Source organism: Brachypodium distachyon, chromosome 3 (assembly GCF_000005505.3).
Source record: "Brachypodium distachyon strain Bd21 chromosome 3, Brachypodium_distachyon_v3.0, whole genome shotgun sequence".
Classification (NCBI taxonomy): domain Eukaryota; kingdom Viridiplantae; phylum Streptophyta; class Magnoliopsida; order Poales; family Poaceae; genus Brachypodium; species Brachypodium distachyon.
The window spans coordinates 30,735,045-30,762,501 of NC_016133.3; the positions used below are offsets into that span (position 1 = coordinate 30,735,045).

Sequence of the window (27,457 nt, forward strand, 5' to 3'; positions counted from 1 at the left end):
GTATAGATTTATATATAAATCCAAATTACTTATTTTTTATATATCTATAAGTAGTAACCCACTGCTTAATTTCTCTCAACATGCAATCATGTTATATTCATATCATTAATTTGTTCGCATCTATTTAGTAGAACACTCATATTGTTTTTCACATGCATGCATGCTATTTTTCATCAACGTATTTACACTAAGTAAAAAATCTATAGTCTATCATATAATTTCATTATACATTTTCACATGATATTTTTTTGTTACTACTTTTCACGCATGTATGTTAACTAAAAATTTCCTCGACAGCTTACGTGTGTTAACTAAAAATGTCCGCAACAACGTGCGGGGCATCATCTAGTTTGACTAGTGAAAATGCCCGTGGGCACTGCCACGGTCAGATGATCACGTGCCCGCTGAACTTGTAGCTGTTTTATTTTTTAATGAGAAGTTTATCTTCAAAAACAAAATATCTTGCCACCTCACCCAATGGTTCGTGTTTTTTTCGGGTTGAGCCCAGCTCGGCTCGGGCTGGTTGACAAAGCCCGGAAACAATTCCAGCCCAGTCCGCCTCCCATCCTGGATTCTCTTTCTCGGCCCAGTCCATCGCCTCCCATCCGTCGGTAACTGTCGTAGGCTCGCAGCCTCCTCGATCCTCTTCCCATATTCTCGCCAAGCTCCTGCAGTCTCTCGCCCCTCCACCCTCTCCCATACTCTCCCCCTCCCTCGGTTCCCTCCACGTGCTATGCTGTCTCGCCTCTAGACGTGCTGACCAGCGCTGCTCCGCGGCCGCGGTGGCTGCTGCTTTACTGGCACCCCATTGCTCGAGTTCATCTCGTATTGGGCTGGTGGTGGCGTGGTGGTACGGGGCGAACAACACGCCGTGTGGGAGGAGGTGGCGGATCGGTGATGAGGTGGATCGTGACGAGTGCCGTGTGCGAGGAGGAGGCGGATTGGTGCGGGCGTGCGAGGAGGCGGCGGATTGGTGCGGGCGTGCGAGGAGGCGGGGTGAGGAAGAGATCGAGTATTGGATTTGGATCTAATTGCTTGAGTTTGTGTTGGAGACGGGACGTGAGGAGGCAGAGAAGGGGAGTTCGTGTTTGACTTGGATGGGATGTGAGGCGGAGGCAGAGAGGGGGCGAGATGAAGAAATCAAGGATTTGGACGATGAAGACGTACGGGTAACGCCCACGGTTCTCACCACCAACTGCAATTTAATATATTGGTATAGAAAAGGGGGGGGGGGGAGTATAACAGATGGTTCAATGTCGTATTGCAATCGTATGACAAAATCTCATATAGATATACCCCGAAGTTTCAAACTAATGCAGATTTAGAATCCTAAATATTCGATAGTCACACTTGGTACTACTTATGAAAACACTAACACCATGTGCATGAGAAAAACTGTGCAACAACACTACAATTAATTTTAACTGTATTTGGCCCAGGTTATTGCAGTTTTGGCCCAATCAAAGCTCCAAACACATTGCCCATGTCCATGCCGTAAGTGTGTGGTACAAAAAATATCGTACATCAAGGATTGCGAATTCGAGAAGTTCGCATTTAACCGAAACACGGTTTATGTCATAGCACGGGGCTTTGACACCGGGGATGCGTGGGCACCCCCTTTTAGGTTCGACAGTGGGCTACGGGGATCGCTCCGGCGATCGCCGATGGGACCAATGCGAAGGGCACGAGCACGATGAATGCAAGAACACTTTTTACCCAGGTTCGGGCCATCCTGAGGTGTAAAACCCTACGTCCTGCTTCTGAGTTTTTATTAGCCAAAGAATTGGGGTTTACAGGTTGCTGTGGGGGGGGGGGGTGTCCCCGGGTCCTCTCTCTTTTCGGCTAAGTACTGCCAGCTATTTTGGGCTATCGCTAGTAGTGAACTATGCGCTGGTCCAACCCCTTTGACCGTTGGCGGGGGTCCTCCTTTTATACTGAAGGGGATGCCAGGCGGGAATATTCCCCGGAGCCCCGCTAGCCCTCCTGGGCTGGTGGCTTGCCGGGTAGCACGTTAACTGCTTCTCGGGATGATGCCTTCCCGGGAACTCGGTGATGCGACCCACGCGTCGCGCAACGGTGGTACCCCGGGTGCCACTGGTGCGACAGTATCCCTCGGGCGTGGGCCGGCAACACCTGTTCCCCAATGAGTTCTTCCCCTGGCCGGTTGCCGGGCTACGCCCCAACTGACGCGTGGGTCCCGACTCGGCTCGGGCCCGCATCTCTTCGCTGCCCCTGGCACCTTGCCGTTGCTGATGGAGTAGTGGGTGCGTGATTTCCGCCCTAACCTCCCCCTTAAACAGGGAAGTTAAGGCCACTCTCCACATTACTCCTTTTGATTAGGAGTTATCCCCGTGCATCCGTAGGGTACGGAACCGGCCGTTGCCAAACGGCCGGGCGCTATAAAATTTTTACTGTTGCCAAAAGGGGAAAGCAGTCTGCTCCCCACGGCCTTCACCTTCAACCTCCTTCGCATCTCGCATCCAAGTGCTCTTGCTAGCTTCCACCTCCGTTCCCCATGGCGCCCCCCACCACCAGGAAGGGAAAAGAGGTGCAGGTCTCGAAGAGAGCGGCGGCCAGCAGGAGCGAGGCGGCAACCAAGGCAGCCGCCGACAAAGACCGGAGGAAGCGGGAGATGCGGGCCACGCTCGCCTTCTACCGGCCTGGCTACAACGGCGAGGAGCTGGACAAGATCCGACACGCCGTCGCCTCCAAGTTCAACGAGCACGGGGAGACCCTGATCTTCCCCGCGGGCGCAGAACACCAGGACAAGGACTTCCGGGTGTTCGGGCGCTTCATCGTCACCGGGCTGGTGTCGCCATTCTCGCTGTTCCTCCACGCACTGATGGAGTCGTACCAGCTGCGGGTGGCGCAGCTTCACCCCACATCGCTATTCCTCCTTGCCACCTTCCAATTCCTCTGCGAAGTGTTCGTGGGGGTGATGCTGTCGGTGGCGCTCTTCCGTCACTATTCTACCCCCGGATCGACAACACGAAAGCGATGTCGTCGGGGGTGGTGTTCCGCGCCCGCGACCAGATGAAGTCCGCGTTCATCATCCGGTCGGGGAAGAAGATTGAGAAGGAGTGGCGGGGCGACCGATGCCGGGTCCGAGTGGAAGACCCACAAGAGTTCATCCTCTCGCCCATTGAGCTGCCGCAACCCCACAGTGGCTGGCAGGACAGGTAACACCGCGACGCCGATCTCCTCCCTATCATGGAGAAGATCAAGGCGCTGCGGCTAGCGGGGCTCACCGACATGGACGTGGCACATACCTTCATCAACTGGCGCATCGCGCCGCTCCAACTGCGCTCCCGGTGTGGATGTACCCACCTCCACCAGGACGGCGTGGATTTGGAAACCCTCAACGTGTGGATGAGGGGAATCTCCGGCGAAACCTTCCAATCAACGAGGTTCCCGCCGGGGGTCTTTTCCCTCCATGTCGGCGTTGCGGCGCTCAACGACATCGTCTCCGCCTTCCCGCCCTGCAATGAGTGGGGGTTGATGGACCCCCACCCGGACTCGCCGCGCTCCCCTGCCTGCACCTCGCGGGAAGTAGGTGCTCGAGGAGAGCGGGGGCGAGTCGAAGATCAGTTGGCCCTCCCTCCAGTCCCTGGATGATGAGGCGGGCCAGGCTGCAGCGTCCTCAAAAGTCATCCCCGTGGACGATGACGATGAGGACAGCGACGATGCGCCCCTGGTCATTCGGAGATCAAGGGCGTATGCAGCGGCTGCGGCTATCTCCTCGGCGGCCGCGGCGGTATCTTCCCCAGCGGCGACATCCGCCCCGGCAGCGGCCGCCGCCTCAGGGGCGCCCGTCGGTACCTCGGCGGCAACCACGTCCGCAGGGGTCGCAGGAGCCTCCGCGGCGGCCGCCCCCTCAGGAGCGCCCGCCGGTACCGCGGCAGCGCACACGTCTGCAGGGGTCACCGGGGCCACTGCGGCGAAATCCGCCCTAGCAGCGGCCGTCAGCACCGCGACGGCCGCTGCCCCGGGGGCACCTGCCGATAACTCGGCGGGGACCATCCGCGACCCGGCAACAGCTTCCCGGGGTCGCAGCGGCAGCCTTCCCGGGGTCGGCCCCTGACACCGCGGCAGCTTCGTCATCCACTCCCGCGACGCCCCGGGTCGCGGTGACCCTGCGGGCACCTACGGTGCCGCCCGCTCGGGGGGTCTTTCGGGGCTTCGCGCTCCAGCGCAACCCCTCGAGGACCGACTCGCCGGCGGGCGCCAGCAAGAGGGGGAGGAGCGACTCCCCGCCTGCCACGCCGAGCAAGAGGGCACGCGCGAACACCGGCGGCGCCGCTGACCCGACTGACACAGGGGCTAGTGGTGCCGTCATCGCGCCCACCGACGACCCAGCCCCAACGGGGGCGGGGGCGGCGACTGGTACGGCTCCTTCACTCCTCCTTTGTTGTATTTTTCAGTTGTCAGTTAACCATACGAACGTACCTTCTTTTTCAGCAAGCGGCAGCTCGCCCGCGGGAAGCCTCTCGGAGGCTCCCGCTGGCACGGGTGAGGCGGGGGAAGCCCCCCTCGCAAGTCCATCTGCCTTGCAAGGTAACCGCCCCGACTACCCTTGTCCGCTTCCGATAGCTTTTTTACTTGTCGATCCTCACACTCCTTGTTGCTGTAGGCATAAGCGCGCCCGCACCGGGAGCGGACGCTACCGTGGTTGATCTTGACCCTGACGTCGAGATCACGGTGGCGGCGGAGGAGCCGGCATCGGCTCCCGCACCAAGCCCTATTGCGTCGGCCATGGCGGCGGCGGCGACCGCCACCACCGCCGGGACGGCGCTTGGCGACACGCCGGCAGCCGCAGACGCAGCTGGTGGGGACTTGCCTGCCGCCCAGCAGGGGACCGCACTTGCCGGGGGCACGGTGGCTTCTCCAGCCCCGGAGCTCCCGGGTACGGGTGAAGGGGAAGTTGCCAGGAAAGGGCGACTGGACGCCCCGGAGCGAGAAGATGACGCCCCGCACCGTTCTACGATGGCGGCGGGGGCTTCGTCGTCATCGGCGGCCTTCCCCAACACCGACCTCAGCACACTTGCCGGGGTGGCTTGGAATCCCATCACCTAGGATCCGAGCGTCTTCGAGCGAGGACACCAGTTCCTGGACGCCGTCAAGGACCAGCAGCAGGCCTTTGTCACCTCCTTCAACGAGGTGAGGGAGCACCACGCCATCGCCGTGAAGAGGGAGCGGCAAGAGCTCTCCCGGCTATGTGAGGAGACGCGCCTCGCGAGGGAGGAGGCACGCCTTGCCTGGCAAGCCCTGGAGGACGCCGAGGAACCGGTCATCCCGGAGGCTGAACTCCACCAGCAGCTGGAGGCCCAGTGCACAGAGCTTCAGGGGGCGCTAGACTCGCTGGCAGCAACCCTCGAGGCGACCAAGAAGGAGCACGACGGGGTGCTCGCAACAGCCCAGGCTCTGCTGGATGAGAAGAGCGACCTGATCGCCAATTACCGCAGCGAGATTCAGGGCCTTCGCATCAAGCTGGAGGTGCAGATCAAGGCCACCGAGCACGCGGTGGGAGCAGCGGCCCGCACAAGATCCAGCTTGGCTCCGCCAAGGACAGGATGGACAAGCTCGAAACCGAGTTGGCCGCCGTCCGGGAAGAGCTTGCCAAGGCTGGCAATGACATCGTGGTCAAGACTGCGGAGCTTTCGGCGTTGGGGGACAACCTCCGCAAGGCCAAGAAGGCTGCGCACGATGCCTGGCTCCACCATGGCACACTGATCGGGCAGCGGCAGATAGAGACCGAGAAGCTGCTCAAGATCGCCAAGGTGCTGCGCGACGTGCTGCCCCGGTTCGAGCTCCAGGCCGCGGCGGTGGACGGCACTGACATCTTAACCTTGATCCCCTTCTTCTCCGACCTGATAGGGAAGCTTGGGGATCTCGACGTCTGGATCGCCCAGTACGGCGCCAACGAGGTCACCAACTGCGCCCAGGAGATTGCCGGGACAATCCTCCCGAGGATACACCTCCGGGACCCGGGGTTTCCCTTTGAGTCCCTGCTAGACGCATGGTCGGATAGCGAGGACGAGCCCATGCACACCCAAGCGGTGCGCGGGTTCGTCGACGAGGTGGTCGAGCGGATGCAGCGGAAGCCGGACCCCGAGCCATCCCCGGAGCCCCCGGCAGAAGACGCCGGCAACTAGTTGCCGTAGCCCCCAGCCGTCCTTGCTGCTTTCTGATGCATCTTCTTTTGTTTGTTTTTTCCTGCAAGTGTGGCGCTTGGCGTCGTTTAAACAATTACACTCCCATTAGTTCATGTAATCGTCCAGTACTTAGTTGATCAAGCTCTTTAATTTGCTCCATTCTTGTTCTTTGTTCCTGGGGCTGCCTCGCGGGGCAGCTCCCTTAGCCTTTGCGTGCTATGCCTTGTGTTGCCGGGGACTCGCGCGCCTCACCCTTGACCGGACCAGGGACACGGGACGGACCCGCGGTGCCGACCTGGGGCCAAGCGGTAGTGGCGAGCCACTCCACTTGTGGGGTAACTACTCCAAGCCATGCCCCCCTCCCCCGGGACGGACTCGGGAGCCACACGGGGAGCGCACTCCCCCCGCAAGCGTCCTTCTAACACTCCAGCCACGCGCGGGTTCCGGGGCCACACTTGGCAAAGCAGCGTTCAATTACGTTTAGTTCTTAGTGGGTTGGCCATTTAGGTGTCAGCATTTAGCTTTTCGTTCAGTCTTACGCTCGAAGCGTTCGTCGAAGGTGCACTTCTGGTTCGCCGCCTTTGCAGACGCCTGATAGAGGGATGCGGCGGGGGAGCCGCCGGCGTCAAGCGTCGACAACGATGCTCCGCCGTGCCGCCGTGGCAACCCTTGCCTCTGGAAGGGCTCGTTCCAAGGGATGCGGCAGGGACGCCGTGACTTCCTCGGCACCACCGCTGAACGTGGGCGCCGAGGACGCCACGGCATCCCCACAGCAGCCTTCGCTGCTGGGAGAAGATCTGCCTGAGGGGCGCAACAGGGACATCGTGGCTTCCTCGCCACCACCGCCGAGCGCAGGCGGCAAGGATGCCACGATGTCCCCGTAGCATTACTCGCTGCTTGGGAGCGATACTGCTCGAGGCCCGCAGCAGGGACGCGATGATGGGCCGGAGCGAGCGGCGACCGCTGGCACCGGCGCCATCATAGCGTCCTGGCGACGACCCCCGCCTATAGAGGCGCTCTCTAGAGGGAGGCGGCAGGGACACTATGGTAGTGCACCCGTCGGCGCTGGGCGCCGATGGCATGCACCACCATAGTGTCTCCGCGGCAACCCCTGCTCCTTGCGGAGATGTCCTCGGGAGGGATGCGGCAGGCGCACTGCGGTAGTGCACCCGTCGACACCGGGCACCGATTGAATGCACCACCAGAGTGCCGTCGCGGCAGCCCTCGCCCAGGAGCCGCTCGCTAGAGGAGGCGCGGCAAGGGCACGGTGGCTGTGCACCCGTCGCGCGCGGAGCGCAGATGGCATGCACTACCACCGTGTCTCTGTGACGCCCCTCGGAGTAGGCTCGATGTGGTGATGCGGCAAGGGCGTGATGGCAGTGCACCCGTCGGCGCTAGGCGCGGATGGTATGCAGCACCATCGCACCTCCGCGGCACCGGCCGCCTTAACAGCCCCTTTCTTGGCTTCGCTCTGAGCCGTTCCATGGCTGGGGCGTGCTTTTTATAGGCGCGGGGGAAGGGCTTGCCACCACGCGCGACGGATCAGCGCGGCACTCGTGGCATCCCTCCCCTTGAAGTGTGGTGCAGTCTTCGCCACTTTGCATGCCAAGTTGCTGTGGCACACGTGGCGGCCCCCTCCTGAGTCAAGAGCCTCGGAGTGCGGTCAGTCCCTCGTGGCGCGGTAGTTCCGCACCACCAGGCACTGCTACATGCTGCGAGCCCACGGGTATTACAGTGTGCAAGATTTCACTTTTTCTGCAGATTAGATTTTTACCAGGCCCGAGGTGCTGCAATTTTTTTTTCGAAATTCACGAAAATACAGAAAGCAACACGAGTAACCTCCTGCCTCCCAGCCCCCGGGCACGGAAGGGTTGATGCCAAACTTGGATGTGAGCATTCTATTTCCCAGCCACAACGGCTGCGGGGAGCCCGGCAACTGCACGTCCCGTGATGCACGTTGCGGGAAACCCGACAACTGTAGGTCCCGTGATGCACGTTGCGGGCAACCCGGCAACTGCATTTCCTGTGATGCACCTTGCGGGAAACCCGTCAACTGCATGTCCCGTGATGCACGTTGCGGGGAACCCGTCAACTGCATGTCCCGTGATGCACGTTGCGGGGAACCCGGCAACTGCATGTCCCGTGTTGGAGCGACCGGCAATGAGGTTTTTGTTTTCGAGGCTCCAGCAGCCCCTGCTCACAATCAAGTATGGAAAGACACTTCCGTGCACCAAAAGCAGGAGACAGAAGATGGGGAGAACACATAAATAAACGAGGCAACTTTGAAGTTCAGGAAAGAAACACTTATCTTTATTCACAATAACTAGTGGTTTACACACGGGGGCTGCCCGGCTACACTAGTTCGAGAGGTATGCATCGGCGGCATCACCTGAGGGTCGGGGTCCGCCGCTTCACGGGTAGAACTTGCGCAAGTGCTCAATATTCCAGCTATTTGGCACCGGCAAGCCATCTTCGGTTTCCTGCCGGACAGCCCCCGATTTGGTCACCTGCACTACCCGGAAGGGCCCCTCCCATTTCGGAGTCAACTTGTTCCCGGCCTTCGTTCCTTGTATCCGGCGCAGGACAAGGTCTCCGTTCTTGAGCCCCCGGGGACGGACTCGCCTATCGTGATAACGACGGAATCCCTGCTGGTAGCGCGCGGCTCGCACAGCAGCCCAGCATCGAAGCTCTTTGATGAAGTTTAGATCGTCCACCCTTTGCTCGTGTTGGTTGGTGTTGCCGTACGCACGTACTCGGGGAGATACGTGCTTGAGCTCGAGGGGCAGGACCGCTTTTGCCCCGTAGACAAGGACGAAAGGAGTTTCGCCCGTTGCTCGACTAGGTGTGGTATTGGTTGACCATAGCACGGGCTGGAGTTCTTCAACCCAGTGTTTCCCGTGGCCTTTGAACTTGTCAAAGGTTCTCGTCTTGAGCCCCCGCAGCACTTCTGCGTTGGCTCGCTCCGCCTGCCCGTTACTTCTCGGATGAGCAACGGACGCGAAGTGTAACTTGGTGCCTGTCGAATAATCCCGCTGCCCATTCTGTTAGCACTTTCAGTTAGAGTTAGCTGAATAATCGGCCGAGCAGTGTGTATATGTCCACACCTCGCGCCCATCAGTTTCGTCAGTTAGTTTCAGTAGCTTTTAACTAGCGAGTTAGGCGCTTCGACCGGGTCGCGTGGGATGGCACGATGGCAACCGGGAGTGGCGCGTTTAGTGGCGAGGTCACGTCGAGCGTCATGGGATGGCATGGCCGGTAAGCTCGCGAGATCAGCCTGTAATTTCCTGCATATCCGGATCACTTCGATGCCGGTATAAATAAAAGGGAAGAAAGCAACAGAAAATGCTGCACGTTTTACACAGCGCAAATCCTCGCGACTCTCTCTGAGTTTTTCCAGTTCGCGTGTGTGTGTGAGTCCAGGTGTTCGCGTGAGTTTCAGATTGCCTGCAACTACAAGTGGTATCAGAGCGTTGGTGTTCGATCCAACCTGCCACAGCCGCACGGTGTTTGATCCGTGTGAAGGAGATGCCGGGGTCGGAGGACGGCGACAAGGACAAGAACAAGGGCACGGAGCTCGGAGACAGCGGGGTGAGCCCATCGACGCCGATGGCCAGGCTCACAGCTGACGAGGGAGCGGAGCTGCGCGTGGTGGAACGTGTGATTCGCGAGGGTGGCGGCGGCATGCATCCACCGATGCTCACGCGGACGAACTATTCTGACTGGGCACTACTCATGAAAGTGCAGATGCAGGGAGATGGACTCTAGGACGCCGTTGTCACCGGCACTAGCGAGGTCCGCGAGGATCGCCGGTCCCTGGCGTTCATCCTTTAGGGGGTGCCGCCGGAGTTGATGCGCACTCTGGCCGTCAAGTCGTCGGCCAAGCTGGCTTGGGAAACGCTGAGGACAATTATTTTATTATGCACGAGATTTTATTAGTTACATTGTCAGGATTATTACTGTATCTATGCTAGCTATGATCTGTCCTAATAGTATAGGATACCCTTGTCATGACCTTACCACCAATTGCCATCGTAGTAGTAAAATGCTATGCTATGATAATATACGAGGGTGGTATTATTACAATGTGATACTATTGAATTACAATATGATTTTCCTAGTGTATGGCAAAACAAGTAATTCAATGAATCGTCCTGGGTGCGCTGCTTTGAGTTTTCGGATGTCGTGACGTTAGGTCCATTTCTATGGGGCCCGCTGAGTCGTCTCTCCGTGTGATTCGGGAGCGTCCATGGTCGTCTCCCCGTGCGATTCGGGGAGCGCCTGCGTCACAATGTGGGATGCCACTCGGGATAACCAGAGACGGGACTAGTTTCCTGTTTAGTAGCTTCCAGTACGACCACATGGTATTATGGGCTCTGCCAGGATGGATGTAAGAAATATGAACCTGTATCTGAGGTGACATCGGTATGTAGTAGTGTAGGTTGGAACGCGTCCCTCAGGTGGTTTGGGGGAATATGTTCTGAAAATTCCTGTAATCGATGCCGTTGCTACTCTACCGTGAGGACAGCAAGGGATTAACACGTCGATTTCTTGTGGGTAAAGTGTACCACCTCTCGAGAGTGTCAAACTAAGTACTTAGCCGTGTGCCCGGTTACGGACAATTATGAGCAACTGGATATTGGGGCTGTAAGAAAAGTCTCACTCATTCCAATTTCCTAATAAAACGAATGGATTGAACTGGGTAGGAGCATTGATGTTTCTACTCAATGTGCCTAGGTTAATAGGAGCATGGGTGTTTCTACCCCGTGTCCAATAGAATTCAAAACTATTTGTCTAAAAATGATAGGATTTGAATAATGATGCTTTTATGCAAAATAGCCAAACCCCACTTAGCCAAACTATGCATGTACTTGATAGGTCCTTTATAACTCTAGTGAGCTTGTCAATACATTCAAATGTATTGACCACGTAGGGGCTGCAATTAACAACGCAGGTGGATCCGACGGTGAGTGAGGTTCGTCATTTTGTTGTGGGTCATGTGCTTACATTCCAACATGCTCTCACCTTGGAGTAGTGTGGCCCTTATGTTCTACCCTTTTCCGCTACAGTTTTGAACATTGTTTTATGATGATGAAACAATATTTGTTTAATGCTGGCCCAAGAGGTCATGCGAGGTTGTAAGTACTATTTATTCTGGATGATGCGATGTAATAAAGTATTTTTGACCTTTGTTCCTGTATACTTCATCATGAAACTGTGTGTGCTAGTGAGTCGATCCAGGGACTAGCATAGTAAGCACAGAGATCGAACCCTAGTCAACTTAGCAGTGACAGATCAGGTGGTGAGCTCCGTGCTCATTGTCGAGAGAGAAGAGAAAGTCCCGGGGGTGAGGCAGTGGGGCAGGGGGCTCCCGGAAATCCGGAAGAATCCCCGGCTACCACCGCAGCTTCGGGAGCCGAGGGGCAGCCCACCTAGGCTATCCCCCGCCAGCGGCTAGTGCAGCACCCCGTATACTTCGTCAGCACACGGTGTTGCGCAATGCCCGGGTATTGTACCCGCATGTCCAGAAGCTCTTTCTTGGGATCCTGCTCGCTTCACGGAAGCTGCGCAACTACTTCCAAGCGCACAACATCACAGTGGTGTCCGGGTTCTGTCTGGAGCGGGCCCTCATCAACCGTGAAGCCACCGGGAGAGTGCCGAATGGAGGATGGAGCTAGCGGAGTTCGGGCTGCGTTTCGCGAATACCAAGAGCATCAATAGTGCTGCTCTCGCCGACTTTGTCGTGGAATGGACCTCCACGAAAATAGAAGAAGAAGAAGAAGAGCCGGAAACAAGCCTTCCTGACAAGCTAGATGAAGGATATTGGGTCATGTACTTCGACGGCGCCTTCAGCTTGCAGGGTGCCGGTGCCGGAGTAGTGATCGAGTCACCCACTGGAGATCAACTCAAGTTCGTGATTCAGGTCGACTTTGCCTACTCCACCAACAACACAGCAGAGTACAAGGGACTGCTAGCCGGGCTGCGCGCGGCGATCGCCCTCGACATCAAGCGCTTGGTTGTTCGTGGGGATTCTCAACTCTTGACCAATCAGGTGAACAAAGACTACGACTGCCCCCAGATGGCTGCGTACGTGGAAGAAGTGCGAAAGCTGGAGTCCAAGTTCAAGGGACTACGGTTTGAGCACGTGAAGCACAAGGACAACTTTGTTTGCGGATGAGCTGTCCAAGTGGGCAGCAGAACGCAACAAGGTACCTCCTGGGGTATTCGTGCAGAGGCAGTCAAAGCCTTTTGTCGATCCCAAGTCAGTTGCCGAGGAAGCCCCTCCGGCAACTCAAGGAGACCCTGCAGCTGCGGGGCACCATGCTACCGAACTGGTGGCATGCTTGAGCCGGGCACCGCCACCTTGGGCCACGAATATCCTTCGCTACCTCAAGGATGGAACCCTCCCGGGAGAAGACATTGCCACGGAGCAAGTAGCCCGGCTAGCAAGGACGTACGCTCTGGTGGATGGGGATCTCTACCGGAGGCATCCAAACGGAGTCATGGTCCTCTTCATGCCCCAAGACGAGGGGCGCGCGCTGCTGGAGGATATCCACCGACGCACGTGCTCGCACCATGTGGCCTCCAGGGCGCTAGCTGGGAAAGCATTTCGGCACGGCTTCTCCTGGCCAACAGCCTTAGTCGACGCCGAACAATTAGTCAAGACCTGTGAAGCATGCCAATTTCACGCAAAGAAGAGCAACCAGCTAGCTCAAGCCCTGCAAGTCATCCTGTCCTCGTGGCCGTTTGCGGTCTGGGGCTTGGACATCATCAGCAAGATGCTGAGAGCCGTCGGTGGCTACGAGTACCTTCTTGTGACCATCGACAGGTTCTCGAAATGGGTCGAGGTGGAGCCTGCGCGAGCTATCATGGCACAGGCGGCCATCAAGTTCTTCAAAGTCATTGTGTGCCGGTTTGGTGTGCCTAACAACATCATCACCGATAACAGCACGCAATTCACTAGTGCTGTGTTCCAAGCATACTGTGAAGACGTGGGCACTAAGATCCACTTTGCCTCTATCGCTCATCCAAGGAGCAATGTGCAGGTGGAGCGTGCCAACGCAGAAGTGCTGCGGGGCCTCAAGACGAGAACCTTTGACAAGCTCAAGGGCCACGGGAAGAACTGGGTCGAAAAACTCCAGCCCGTGCTGTGGTCGATCAGGACCACGCCAAGTCGGGCGACGGGCCAAACTCCGTTTGCCCTCATCTACGGGGCAGAAGCTATGCTGCACCACGAGCTCAAGCATGGGTCACCTCGGGTTGCGTACGGCGACGACAGCCAACACGCGCATAGGATTGACGACCTTAGCTTCATCGAGGAGATTCGATGCCTGGCTGCTGTGCGAGCTGTGGGCTACCAGAAGGGGCTCCGTCGTTATCACGACAGGAGAGTCCGTCCCCAGGTGCTTGAGGTTGGAGACCTCGTCCTGCACGGATACAAGAAACGAAGGCCGGGAACAAGTTGACTTCAAACTAGAAAGGCCCTTTCCGGGTAGTGCAGGTAACCAGACCGGGGGCTGTCCGGCTGGAAATCGAAGAAGGCTTGCCGGTGCCAATAGTTGGAATATTGAGCACCTTCGCAAGTTCTACCCGTGAAACGGTGGCACCTTATCCACGAGTGACGCTGCGGCTGCGTGCCTCTTTAAGCTAGTGTAGTCGAGCAAGGCCCAATTGTAATCCGCTAGCACAAAGATGAATAAAGATAAGTGTTATTTCAATGGATATTGTGTTTCCTGTTAATATTTGCTTCTGTCTCCTACTCTAGGTGAACAGAATTGTTTCTTCCTCCTTGGCTGTGAGCAGGGGGCTGTTGGAACCCTGAAAACCAAGCTCGTTGCTGGGACGCCCCGGAACGAGGCCTAGCAGTTGCCGGACCCGTCCGCAACTTGTTACGTGCCAGCGATGCACCATGGAAGTATGAAAGTGCTCACACCCAAGTCTGAGGTCGACTCTTCTGTGGCCGGGGGATGTGAGGCAGGAAGTTACCCAGTTTGTGATGTTTTTCGTGCATTTTGAGATGGGACGAAGGCACATTGTGATGCTCGTGGGGCGGTCACGGGTGTCGTTGTCTTGCGAGTAAGTTGTACATATATGGCAATTACTTTGAGGCTTGATGCAGGAAACTGAGACAAGGCCAGTGCCTTCACGCGTTTGCTGCTGGTTCAGTGGGTGTGGCGGAGAGGGCAGCGCTTCGGCTATTTAAAGACCGGGGCAAGCGCGATACCAACAACGGGCAAGAAGGCAAGAGATGTCGTAGAGAGGCGATGGTGGTGCATCCCTCTGCGCTTGTCGCCGAGGGTGTTCCCACCATCACGGCTTTGCCACATCACTTAGAAGAGAACACCATAGATGGAAACACCAGAGGCGAGAGGCGTAGCGAAGACGCGGTGGTGGTGCATCCCACGACGTGTGCCGCTGTAGGATGCATTGTCACCGCGTCCTTGCTGCGACTCTCAAATGGGTGCTTAACGTTGAGAGAACAAAAAGCTAAGTACTTCACTTCGAGTCCTTAGTTCTTTCTTTGACAGCATTGGTTAACCGGGGTGAGCTCAGTTCCCGTGTAGCCGGAGTGTAAGAAGTACACTTGTGGGGGGAGGACGCTCCCCACACGTGCCATGCGGGTCCGTCCCCAGGTGGAGTGACTGGCCTCTGTTGTCTGGCCCCAGGTCGGCACTGCAGGTCCGTCCCGGGTCCCTGGTCTGGCTAGGCATGCAGCTGGCAAGTCCCCGGGTACACAAGGTATAAGACGTGAAGGACAGAGCCCCTCCCCGGCGAGCCAATTATAGACAAAGAACAAGCAAGTTTTCATTGGATAAAAACGAAGTTGTAACAAACGAGTTCGTGAGATGTACATATAAAATGATTGGGGCTAAGACAAAATAAGTTGTAAGGCGCCTCGCGCCACTTGCAGGAAAATAAATAAAAAAGGGAACAAGCGGTATAACTATGCAGGAGGTGCTCCCGGAGTAGCAGTCTCGGCGGCAGGCGCCTCCTCGACGTCGAGACCCCCTTCGGCGGCTTCTTCGTCAGCAGCTTCAGCTTCATCAGCCTTGTTCTGCATCCGCGCCACCATCTCGTCCACGACGCCTTCTACTACTTCCCGGTGGGTCTTGGCCTCTTCTTCGTCTGACCAGGCGTCGAAGACCGACTCGAACGGAAAGTCGGGGTGGGCAGAGTGGACCCGGGTGAGGATTTGCCCGGCGACTTGCTCGGCTGCGAAATCCGACTTGCCGATCCTCGAAAGCCATGACGTAGTTCTCCTGGCCGTGTAGCCGGCCAACGTAGTCCGCGAAGAAGGAGGTGAAGCTGCCGATGTTCGCCCCGTCGAAGTCACGGGGATGTCGAACCCCTGCAACGCCTCCACCGCCGAGTCTGCCAGCTTCTTCAGCCTGGCTGCTTCCTCCATCCTGCAGGCCCGCAGCTCGGTGCATGCACCACGAGCCTCCTGGGCATGTAGCTTGTGCTCGCCGCATTCCGACTTCAGCCTACTGATCTCGAACGCCTTCTTGGTGTTGTCCTCGTCAATAAGCCAAAGCTCTTGCGCGCCATGTCGAGCTCGCCCTGAAGGGATGAGCCCGCCTCCTGGGCAGCCTTGAGCTGCCCCGCAAGCTCGCGCTCCCGGGAGCGAGACTGCTCCTGTAGCTCCTTCTCTCGGCGCGCCGAGGCTTCGGCTGCCGTTGTAGCCGCCATCTCCAGCTCTCCAACTTCGCGCCGGAGGCGCTGGATCTCCAGGGAGTAGTTGGATAGCAAGTCCGACTTCTCTCGGAGACGCTCCTGAACGAATCCAGGGCCGCCTGGTGCTCTTCCTCACCCTTGCCGTCTGTAGCCTTCAGCAGTTCGAGCTCCCGCTGGTGCTCTTGCTACAGGTCCCACAGTTGCCGGAGAACCACGGCCTCCGAGACTCCTTGCACGGTGGGCGCCGCCCTTGCTTGCTGCACCTGCTGGAGCTCCTCCCGGAGCCGTTGCAGCTCGGTGCGCTGCTCCTCCACCTCTCGGCGTGCGGTGCCCAGCTGCGCCATCACGCGAGCATGATGCTGCTGCATGTCGCTGAAGAAGGCGACGAATGTCCGCTGCTGCTGCTGGATGTTGTCTATCACCTGGTGCCCTTGCAGGAACACGCTGGGGTCGAAGGTATTACCTTCGACCCCACGATCGCCCTGCGAGCTCCCCTGCTCCTAGGCTTAAGGCGGCTCTAGCGGAGGAGGAGGACCCCGCCATGACCGTCTGCGACCCCGAGGCTACATCAGGGCTCGGCGACGCGCCTCCGACTTGTCCGAGCCCCACAGCTCCCTGTCTGCCCGAGGGGGCAGGCCGGGGGCTCGGGGGCTTCTCCAAGGCGCCGTTGCTTGCCTCGGCAGGCAGAGGCTGTCCCACGTTACCCACCGCAGGCAGCGCAGTCCACGCGGCGTCACCTGCGGTGACCGTTGCGTCCCTGGCAAGCTCCGGGGCGGTTTGTTGAAGGGCTCCGGCGGAGGAAACCTCCTCCGGGGCGTCGGCGGCGGCCTCGCCGGTGAGGTCGATCACCCTCACCTCGGTGGGCGCGGGTGCAGTTGGATCATCCCTGGCGACTGCACATGAACACCTGCGTCAGCCCAGGAAATGATGCAGATTGACGTAAGAAGCATTACAAAGAACGAAGTAATACCTTGCTGTGTTCCGTCACTGGCCTAGTGTGCGGCTCCGTCAGCCGCATTCCTGCTAGTTGCCGGGATGCTCCCGCCGGCTACCGTGGATCCTGCGGGGAACTCAGTGTTAGAAAGCAGTAGTGAAATTCAGTTAGAATAAGTGGTGCTCGGTCCCGGGGATACCTGCTACCGGGCCGGTGCCCTGCATGTTTGGGTCGGGGACTCGTGCGTCCCCAGCGGCAGCTGCCGCCGATGTATCAACCGCGTCAGCAGCGTCCTTGTTATCACCGCCTGTTGTCGGGTGGCGTTTCTTGGCCGGGGCTGCTGGCGAAGTGCTGGACTACCCCCTCTTCCTTGAAGATCTGGGAAAAATGCAGAAGCAAATTAGCAGAGTATGCAAAATTCGCGGAAACTGAAATAGTTAAAGTGACATTGAATTTACCTCGGCGGGTTGAGCTTGAGCATCCTGTCTGCCAAGATGCTCCTCGCCGGGGTCCACTTCGTGCGGGGGGAACCGGCGGAGCCGCCGGAGTAGTAGGGACGGCTGCCGTAGCCGCCCCGCTCCTGGCGGAGACCCCGGTCCCTGCGTCCAGCCGAGGTGCCTGGGGCTGCGGGTTGGCTTCCCCGCCTGCTTGCCCGCTCCGCAGCGGACCGCCTCACCAGGGGGATGTCGTCTTCATCGTCGTCCTCCTCCGGCGCACCCCCGTCGGCTTCCGAGGGAGCGTCGTCGTTGTCGGAGTCTCCTCCGAAGCCCACCGAGGAATCATCGGAGTCCGAGTCCTCCGGCCTGGCGGAACCCCGGTCCTAGTCACCCTCCCCCGACTTGGCAGCTGGCTCCTTGCCGGCGCGAGACGTGGGTTACTGGGGGGAGAGCTGTGACGAGGGGTCCTCCATGATCCCTCACTCATCGCAGAGTGGGAGATCCCGGGCTCCCGGGTTCGGGATCCCCGCGTGGAGCGCATGCGCTCCAAGTGGCAGCAGCTGGAAGGTCTTGTCCTCGCCGGTGATGCCCCTCACCCAGAATTGAATCTCGTCTGGCGTGAGTTCTTTACGCTGCAGCTAGGTTCGGTCGTTCGACCCGGTGTACATCCATACCGGATGTGAGCGCCACTACAGGGGAGCCACGCGCCTCCCGATGAAGTGGCGTGCCACGTTCGTGTCTGTGAGCCCGACATCACGGAGCGCCTTGATCTTGGCGCAGATCGGGGCCAGCTCCTTGTCCTTCGGGTCGTCGGAGCCCTTTGGGGGCCTGAGGGGCTCCTCGTGGAAGTCCTGGAGCTCGTCGGAGCGCATCCAGCACTAGTCGCGGCGCCACTCATTCTCGATCTTCTTCTTCCCCAGCTAGATGAACTCCGACTTGAGCTTGTCGCGAAACTGAAATACCATTCCTGAGGACAGGGGAGCTTTCGCCTCCGTCCTCGGGTAGTAGTAGTGACGAAACAATGCCACCGACGGCATCACCCCCATGAACGCTTCACAGAGGTGTTGGAATACAACAAAAGTGAAGAAGGATGTGGGGTGAACCTGAGCCATGATGAGCCCGTACGACTCCATGATGGCAGAAAGGAAGAAGGAGTGAGGCGGCACGAACCCGGCTAGGATGAACCTCGCGAATACCTTGGCTCCGTGCTGACGGGAAGAACCCGCGTCAGCCCATGCTAGTTGTGCTTGGTGGCGAGCGCCAAGACCAACTTCTCCACCCCCTCGCCGTTGTACCCGGGGGGGGGGGGGGGGAGGCGAACTTGGCTCGCATCTCCTTATCCTTCCGCGCTCGTTCCGACAGCTCCTTCTTGGAGGCCTTCTCGCGCTTCTCTCCCTTGCTGGTGCTCCCCTTGGGTCGGCTCTGGCCCCTAGAAGACATTGGTGGGAGTGGGGAGTGTGCTTGGCTAGAGTTGGGGCGTGGAGAGCTTGGGAGGCAATGGCAGAAGCAAGGAACAGTGGGGGGTGCCCGCCGCCAGCCTTGGGTATTTATCGGGGGCTGGCGGGCTGCAACGGACACCCCCACGATCAGCAATAAAGTGCCCTAAAGTATCGGGAATCAAGATGGGGGTGCACGACGTGGCCTTAACTCCCTGGTAATTATGGGGGATGAGGCACGGGATCATGCGCCCGACCGTTTCGCTCGGAAGAGTGGAACTAAAGATGCGGCCCACGAGGACGGGGATCGGGACACTCTCCTGGGACCCACGCGTCGGATAGGGCGTGGCCCGGCAACCAACCGAGGACAGCACTACTCGAGGACTCAAGGTTGCCGGCCCACACTTGGGGCTACTGTTGTACCAGTGGCCCATGGGGTCCCACTGATACGGGACGCGTGGGTCGCAACTGACGAAACCTCGCCAGGTTGGCCTCCCGGGACGGATAAGCGCTGGAAGCTCACCCCCAAAGAGGCAATCATTGACGAAGTCAAAGTCGGCAATCATTGGCGAAGTCAAAGTCGAGAACCAGAACAGGAGAAACACCTGCTTCGGCGGGTACCCGGGAACCCTGGTCCCGGGAAGTGGAAAGCATACCGCCCCGGCAACGGACTGGGCACCCTCACCGGGAAGGGGCTCCCAGCAACTTACGTCCGGGCCCGCAAATGGGGCCTGCGGAGCAGTGAAGACATGACGAGACATCGGACGCAGTGCATTTAATGCACCGACATGGGTCACATCAGCAGGGCTAGTCTTCCTCAGCAAGGCTAGAGCGGCTACCCTACAATTCATTTTATTTACCGTGTACAGTGGCCTGGGCGCTGCATGACGCTGAGCGTGAATCAACAGTAATGTAAAGCTTGTGGTGAGGACACGCGGATGGGAACGTGTCAAGCGGCATGCATGGGCACCTGCCCCTTGTCTATAAAAGGAGGACCAATGCCTCCGGTCAAAGGGTTCCAACTTTAGTTATTAGAACATAGCGTAGCATTCACCTAAGTAGCCAACCCGGGAACCCCCCGGGCGATCTGTAAGCACTCTAATTCGTGAATACAACTAAAAGCAGGACATAGAGTGTTACACCTCCGGGTGGCCTGAACCTGGGTAAACCTAGCTGTCGACACTTAGTGTCTTTAGTCACGCCGATGATCGCCGGAGCAATCTCCTCGCCCTCCACCGAACCAAAAAGGGGGTGTCCAACATCCCCGGTGCGGGACTCCCGTAATCCGACATCTAGTAAGTCTTCAATTACAAGAATTGGATACGTTGTTCTTGATGGTCTGATCATTTTTCTGTAGTCCACACACATTCTCCATGTGTCATCCTTCTTTTTCACCAAAATTGCAGGAGAAGAGAATGGGCCGGGGCTAGGTCTAATGACAGTATTTTTCAACAACTGATCTACTATTGTTTCCATAGCATTTTTCTGATGGTGTGGCAGTCTATAAGATCTCTGATTTACTGCTTTATGTCCTTCTATATAGGAATTGTGTGATCAATATCTCTTTGTGGAGGCAGTTGAGTAGGTTCCTAGAATATGTCCTTAAATTCCTCAATGATAGGCTGCAGAGTAGGTGTACTGACAGGAAGTGTGTCAGTTAATGCCTCAATTTCATGGGCATGCATAGATGATTGCTCCACTAGCTCCCTGTTTCAACAGTTTCTGCAATTTCTGTATTGTTAACAAGCAGTACTTTGCTGGAATAATTTCTTCAGAAAAATGAACTATGTCACCTGAAGCTAAGGTAATAGCTAGGTGTCTTGTGACAAAGTCCATGAATATGGGCTTGTATTTATGCAGCCAATCTGCACCAAATATGATGTCATAACCAGTTAATGTCAGAATTCTGAAATCCACTATCAAGTCAACACCTTGGATATTATAAAGACAATTCAGACACTTGGCATTGCTCCGGAGTATATTTCCATTGGCCACTCTCACCTTAACAGGTTTACAATTTGTCAGTTGACAATTTGCTTTAATTGCAGTGTCAACATCCAGAAAGGTACCACAACTGCCACTATCTCAACTAGCGCAATTACCATCATGTTGCCTAACTGAAACTTCAGTGTAAAGGTATGGCTTGTTGTGTTCATGCCGGTAGCTGCATGCACAGAGAGTTGCAAGACTTGTTCTGGTTCAGGATTGTCTGGTTGTTGTTCAAGATTTTCATCAGTATAAATGATCTCAGGTTCCCCATTTTCATCTTCACCAATTACTAAAGCAGGGATCTGTTTCTGAAACTTGCAAATTTGCTTATGGCCAGGGTGATAAGATGGCATTTTTAGCAAATGCCTTTCTGCTTGGCATTTTGAAACTGTTGATTAGTAGTCAAAGGTTGAGCTACTGCAGCTTCAGTTGTCTGTTGAAGAGGTTGGGCTCCCTGCTGTTGATAATTCCTTCTGTACTGCTGACCATGATGTCCATAAGGAATTCTTTTTATAGGATTTGACTGCTCAATCCTTCTTGCCATCCACATGGCCTCATGTATGTCTCTTGGTTTGTGGCATTGAAGATGATGTTGTGTATATATATTTAGTCAGACCAGCTACAAAGCTTTTGACATAATAATCATCAGGTATAGCTGGGTTGTCCCATCTCATCAGCCCAACAGCTGATTCAAACTGGTCAATATAAGAGGTAACAGTAGTGGTTTGATTGAGGGAATGGAAAGTTCTGACATTGTCAATTGTGGAAGTTTCTGCAAATCTGTCCTCAATAACTCTGCAAAACCTCTGCCAGGGAAGTCTATGAGCTCTAAATCCTGTACCTCTCCACCAATGGGCTGTTCTTCCTTTCAAATGTGTGATGGCAAACTCAGTTCCCTGGTATATAGGTAAGTTGGCAGCATCAAAGTACCGCTCTAAAACTTGTATCCAATGATTAGGATCATCCCCTTCAAACTCAAGAAATTCAACTTAGGGGCTTTCAACACAGTTTGTAATCTGGTTTGATCATGTGGAATATGCCAGTTCTTGTTGTTTCTACCATTGTGAGGATATGGAATCCTAGGTTCATCTTCATCATCTACTGTGGTGGTGGTGTTTCTGGAGGCAGTTCCAATCGATTCAGACGAGCAGTGATCAAGTCCAAATTCTCCTGTTGGTGCTTGAAAATATTAGTGATGGAATGATTGAAATTTTGCTGTACCTGCAGCTTGGCTTCCTGCTTCTGTTCATGCTCTGCTTGCTGTTTCTTGAGGTCATCTATGGAAGTAGTAAGTTTCTCCAGAGCTTCAGCAATCGCCTCCATCGGAGATGTGGTCTTCGTCATGGGAAGGGAGGGTGGGTTCAAAATATAGGGGATTTTACATGAAAAGCAGTGTGCTAATCTAACCTTCTCCGTTGCACTCCAACACCAAAGCCCCTAAATCTTTCCTGGATAGATTTGGCTCCGGAGTTTTACAGAACAACATGTGCTCAAACCCTTGCCCAAATCTACCACAAGAACAGATCTAAGGCCGAGAATCGTTGGCTCTGATACCACTGTTATGATCTAAGATAGAATCAAAGAATAGAACAGGGCAACAAGAACAGAACTCACACACACATAGCTATTTTTGGTAATTTTTGGGGGATATTTTGGTGTTTTTGGTATTTTATATATATCTTAGCTCGCAGCTATGGCGGCTAGTGTTCACAGGGGAATCAAAGATGTCCCAAACAGAGCTTACGTCGCCTTATATAGGCAGGAAAACAGTAAAAAGCTAAAAGGTAAAGCTTCAGTGATAAAAAGTGACAGAGACAGTAATTTCCCGGGAAAGTAACTCCGCCTGGACCATCAGCTTTGAAATGAACGCCTGAGATTGCAAGATACCGCTTCGCTTCTGAGTGCACAGCTTGAGAAGAGATAAGTGAAGAAAGTGACACTTGAACTGAAGAAAGGATGCAGTACTGACACACCCCTCTCCTGCCTTCCCCTCTACTCACCGTCTTATCTCCCCATCCTCATCACCTCGCATGTGGGTACTGCTCCTCGATTGTGGTTAATCTGGGTGTACGCGCCACCTACCGGATATCAGGCTTAGCCTTCTGCCCTCCCGTCTCCTCCCATATCCCCTCCCTTACTCTCTCTCTTTCTCTCTCTTACACACAGCAACACTTACTGCACAGCAATGCCTCGAGAAACCCTAATCGGCAGCAGTGAGGGTCAGAGGATGCGGGTGATGTTGCGTGAGAGCATCTCCAGCCGCCCCTCCTAAAGGTCCCCTAAACGGGCTTGCGGGGCGCCGGCGTGAAAATTTGGACCCAGCCAGCCTCCCCAATTTGTTTCTTAGCTGGCGCGGCCCAAAAAGTTAGCCGGCGCCCCCAGACCGAAACCAGCCCAAGGGAAGGCGAGCGGGGGAGCCGGCATCGCGTTTTATGGCATGGGCCTGCCTTGTCAGCGCCCATTTACTGCCCTCAACGGCTTCGCCATTAATCTCCATCGGCTTCCCAGGCGAGTTTATGGTGGTTGCCGGGTCAAACCGCCGCCCAGTCCCGTCGGCTTCCACGCGGAGCGCCCCCGTGCATTCCCAACGCCGTTTCCCGCCGCGTTCACAACCCCGACGGCCTATAAAAGGCAGCGCCGTTGACCTCCCTTGCCACACCCTCGGCCGTCTCCTCCCTCGCCTCCTCTCCTCTCTCTCCCTCGCCCGACGCCATGGCCCATTGGGACGAGCGTCGGTGGCTCCGCTGGGACGACGCTGAAGCGATTCGGGCGGGGCTGCCTCTCGCCGCCGGACTGCCGCCTGCCCCATGGCTAGCAGCTCAGTCGGGGCGGTAGGCCTGTCCCACCGGTGCCGACGGGCGCTCGCCTACACCAGCGCATCTGGGAGCGCTGGGTCGCCCTAACGCCGGCGCAGCAAACGTCGACGGAGTGGGACCGGGAGACCGGCACCGCCTGGGCCAGCTACTTCGCCGACGAGCACAACCGCGCCGTCCAAGACATCAGCGCCGGCAGGCGCCTCGCACCCTCCTCCACCGGCACTCCTTCCCCCTTCTCCACCGGCCGAACGCCACCGCTACCTGGGTGATGACTTCGGCTCGTCCTCGCGCCCCCCCCCCCCCCCCCCCCGCCGGCTCATCAAAGGTCATCATCGGTCGAAGCCAGAGCCGGAGGAGTGAGCACCTCCTCCGGAGTACGAGAGCGCCGCCATCAACCACCGCGGCAACTCTAACCCGGAGGAGTTCCCGGGTCAGCGCGCCGCCGAGCGCGATAGCAGGGAGGAGGCGGAGCGGCAGACGAAGGAGCGGCGCCGGCAAGTCGGGTACGCCTCCGAGGCCGAGGCTGCCAAGGAGGAGAAGAAGGTGGCTGCGCCGGCACTCGTGCCGGTGAAGCAGGAGCTGGGAGTCATCCGCATCGACTCCGACGATGACTCCGGCTTCAACTTCGACAGCTCCGTCCACAACGGCGGCGGCGACGACAGCGTGGGCGACTCGTGGATGGAACACCTAAACGACTAGTTTTTTTATTATTATTATGTATCGCCTTAATTTGATGAATGTTTTGCGACGGGAGGCGGTTGCCTTCCCACCTTCACGTGCAGGTGCAGCAGCATAGGCAAGGCGGGAATTCATCTGAACACGGAGAATTATGGGGAGATGGTGCTCTTATCATGTCCTCAGCGTAGATCCGGGTACGGTCTCTTTGCTATGCCCTCTGGTGCGCTATCCGCCGCCTCCCGTCCCTATACGCTCTTTCATCCCCTCTCTCCCAGGCGGGTGGAGTATGAAAACCCCTGGAACAATGGATCCTACAGTGTGGTGGCGGGTGATGTATGAAAACCGCTGGAACAATGACTTCCCCGCGACCAGAATCTCATCCCCAAATCTGCCCCTATCGGTAACGGCACCCTTCCATCCACTCCAACAGAGCCAATTCCACCATAAATCTCTGTCACAGGTATGCCACGCCTACTGGTAATACTTATTTCTGATTTATGTTTGTGTTAAATTCATCTTTCCTTGATCCGATTTGGACAACCCACACTCAAGTTTCTGAACTTTTGACTCGCAAAAAAAAAGTTTCTGAAGTCTGAACTTTTGGTACTTTTTTTTTGAGGGAAAAACTTTTGGTACTTGATAGGCTTTGCTTGCCATTAACGATTTGATGGACGTTCATGTGGGTTTCTATGATGATCTAGGTGTTTTGCGTGTGAAATTAGATAGCTTAGTTGAATTGAAGAATACAGATCGATGAAGTTACGGTGTTAATCTCATAATATTTGATCTGTAAGCCAAAACTTAAGGGTGGATTGGGAGTTAAGAACCTTGAACTTTTTAACATCAGTCTGCTCTGTAAATGGTGGTGGAAATTGGAGGCAGAATTGGAAATCTGGCAAATCTGGCAAAGAATCATGGATTGGAAATATTTGAAAGGGGAGGGAATCCATAACATAAATGAAATCTGGCAAATCTGGCAAAGAATCAGCAATCTGACTCTGCTTGTTGGAAGGACTTACTCCACTTAAGAGAGTTATACCTACACGGGAGGGCCATGGTTGTGGGGAATGGGAGGAGAACTGACTTTTAGGGAGATTCATGGTGTGGGCATACTCCATTGAAAGATCAATTCCACAGGTTATATGAAACTTCCAATGATATTGGGTGCTCTGTTGCTGATATTGCAAGTAGGAGGTGGCGCCTTACATTTAGAAGATGGCTAGAGGAGGAATGCCAGTATGACTATACTAGGTTAAACTCCAAACTAATGGGGATGGGGGTGAATGATGAAGAGGACAGACCCATATGGAAATGGTCCAAAAGTGGTAGATATACTGTTAAATCCCTGTACAACTTATTAACCAGTCAAGGCACCAATAGATCTTTTAGGCAGTTATGGAAGGCCAAACTCCCACTGAAAATTAAAATCTGGCTCTGGTTGATTTGGCATAATGCTATTGCTACTAAAAAATAACATGGTTCGTAGAAATTGGAAAGGAGATGTTACCTGCCGTTTCTGTTCTGCACATGAATCTATACATCATTTGTTCTTTACTTGTTCTGCTGCAAGATACACCTGGGGAATAGTGGGGGTTGCCATTGGGGCTTTTACCAGACCAACTTTTTTCTTGCAATATTTTGATTGGATTACGAAACATGCTAAGGTAAGCAGTAATATTCAAATAGTTGGGTTGGCTGGGATATGTTGGGCCATCTGGAAACTGAAAAACAGGGCTTGCTTTGAACATCGACTGATCAGGTCGCCTGCGGAGCTAATTTGCTATGCCTGTGCATTTCTAAAATACTGGGCAGGGCTACAAGCTGAGGGCGATCGGGAGATGCTGATAGAAGGAGCTAGAATGCTGCAACAGGAGGCCTTGAGGAACCACCTAGTTCAAGCGTCGCTGGACACGAAGCGCATCTTGGACAAGAATGGCAAGGACATGAGCAAGTAAAGGGAGGCTGGTCTGGAGATCTGATGTTTTGTGAAAGTGCTACGTGCTGCATCGTCAAGTTGAAGCACTGTGTTGGTTGAAAAGTAATCGTTGGCTGGTTGCCTGCACGCTGGTTGATAACTTGCTGCTCTGAGATTTTGGCTGGCGATAGTGGATATCGTTTGTATATCGTTTGAACTTGCCTTTCAGTTCCTGTTCTTTTCTTTCATGTTGCTAAGACTATGAGTCTCTTGTTAGCCGTAGGCGGCAAGTGTGTGTCAAACTCTGTGGGGCGTGAACTCTTTTGTGTTGTTCCGTTATCCTTGGATAGTGGAACCCGATCAGTTCGCTGATCGTAAGGAAGAAAAAAAATCTCATAAATATTTTTAACCAAAATATTTGACACTTTCAGATTGTAGCTGCAGATGCCTGGGGATTAATGTGCTGACAAAGTGCCTGAATCATGCAATGGAGCTTTCTCAGGTCGAAGATGTCTAGGTACTCTAATCTCTTTTATCATGATCTATTTCCATGTGGACAATGATTTTTTGTTTAAGAGAGACACAGATGAATCACATCTAACATTTTTATGCATGAGAACTTTGTTTTTTGTGTAATATATGAACAAATAAGGGGGACATGGTTACGATCCTCACTAAATTTTATAGTTTCCTATCGATTCCATTGGACCTGACATAACCCAAAGAGTTAACAAACAGAACTAGGTGAAATACACACAAACAAGGTATGCTAATATTCTGAACAGATATGGTTTAAGTTTTTGTAGGACAGATAAACATTCCAAGGTTAGCAAATAGCTCCAAGAGCATTTAAATTTTGTTGGACAGATAAACATTCCAGGGTTGGCAATAACTCGATAACTATCAAAGTGCTGTTGGTCTTGATCAGGAACTAAAAACATTGTTTTCCCACTTCAAATGGTGTAAAAAAATAGAAGTACCATAAAGTACACAAGTAGGTTACCTTATCGCCTTCTATTGATCTGATTTTGCTCTCAGCTGCTGGGCTATTAACTCTAAGAAACTCAGGTGACTAATGGAATGAACTGATATCTGCTAATTCAACGTCCAGCCAGCTGTTGTGGCTTATCTGCTATTTGTACGGTGCCCACAAAGACTTTCTTCTACGCTACTGGTTTGTAAATTGTCTATTTCCTAAATGGTGAACCCAAAATTTCCTCCCTTGATCTTTCTCTGTCATAAAGAGATCTGATATGGTGATCTTACAATCTGAAAGTAAAGAAACAACGAGATATGATAACTATGGTAGCTGGTAGAAAGATGACAAACAAATTTACTGAAAGGAAAATTATTTGACAATATTGTCAGTTCCATGCAGCCACACAACTTTTATTATGATTACATATATTTGACAATGCTTGAGTTGTT

At 55.0% G+C, this 27,457-nt stretch overlaps 1 long non-coding RNA gene across 1 annotated transcript; it reads left to right on the forward strand.

Annotated features, from left to right (window-relative positions):
* Window positions 1–23,961: 23,961 nt before the first annotated feature.
* Window positions 23,962–26,420, forward strand: LOC100821627. The gene is made up of 3 exons (XR_731575.3): window positions 23,962–24,308; window positions 24,390–24,574; window positions 25,927–26,420. It is a non-coding gene; the product is annotated as an uncharacterized LOC100821627 (long non-coding RNA).
* Window positions 26,421–27,457: the final 1,037 nt, after the last annotated feature.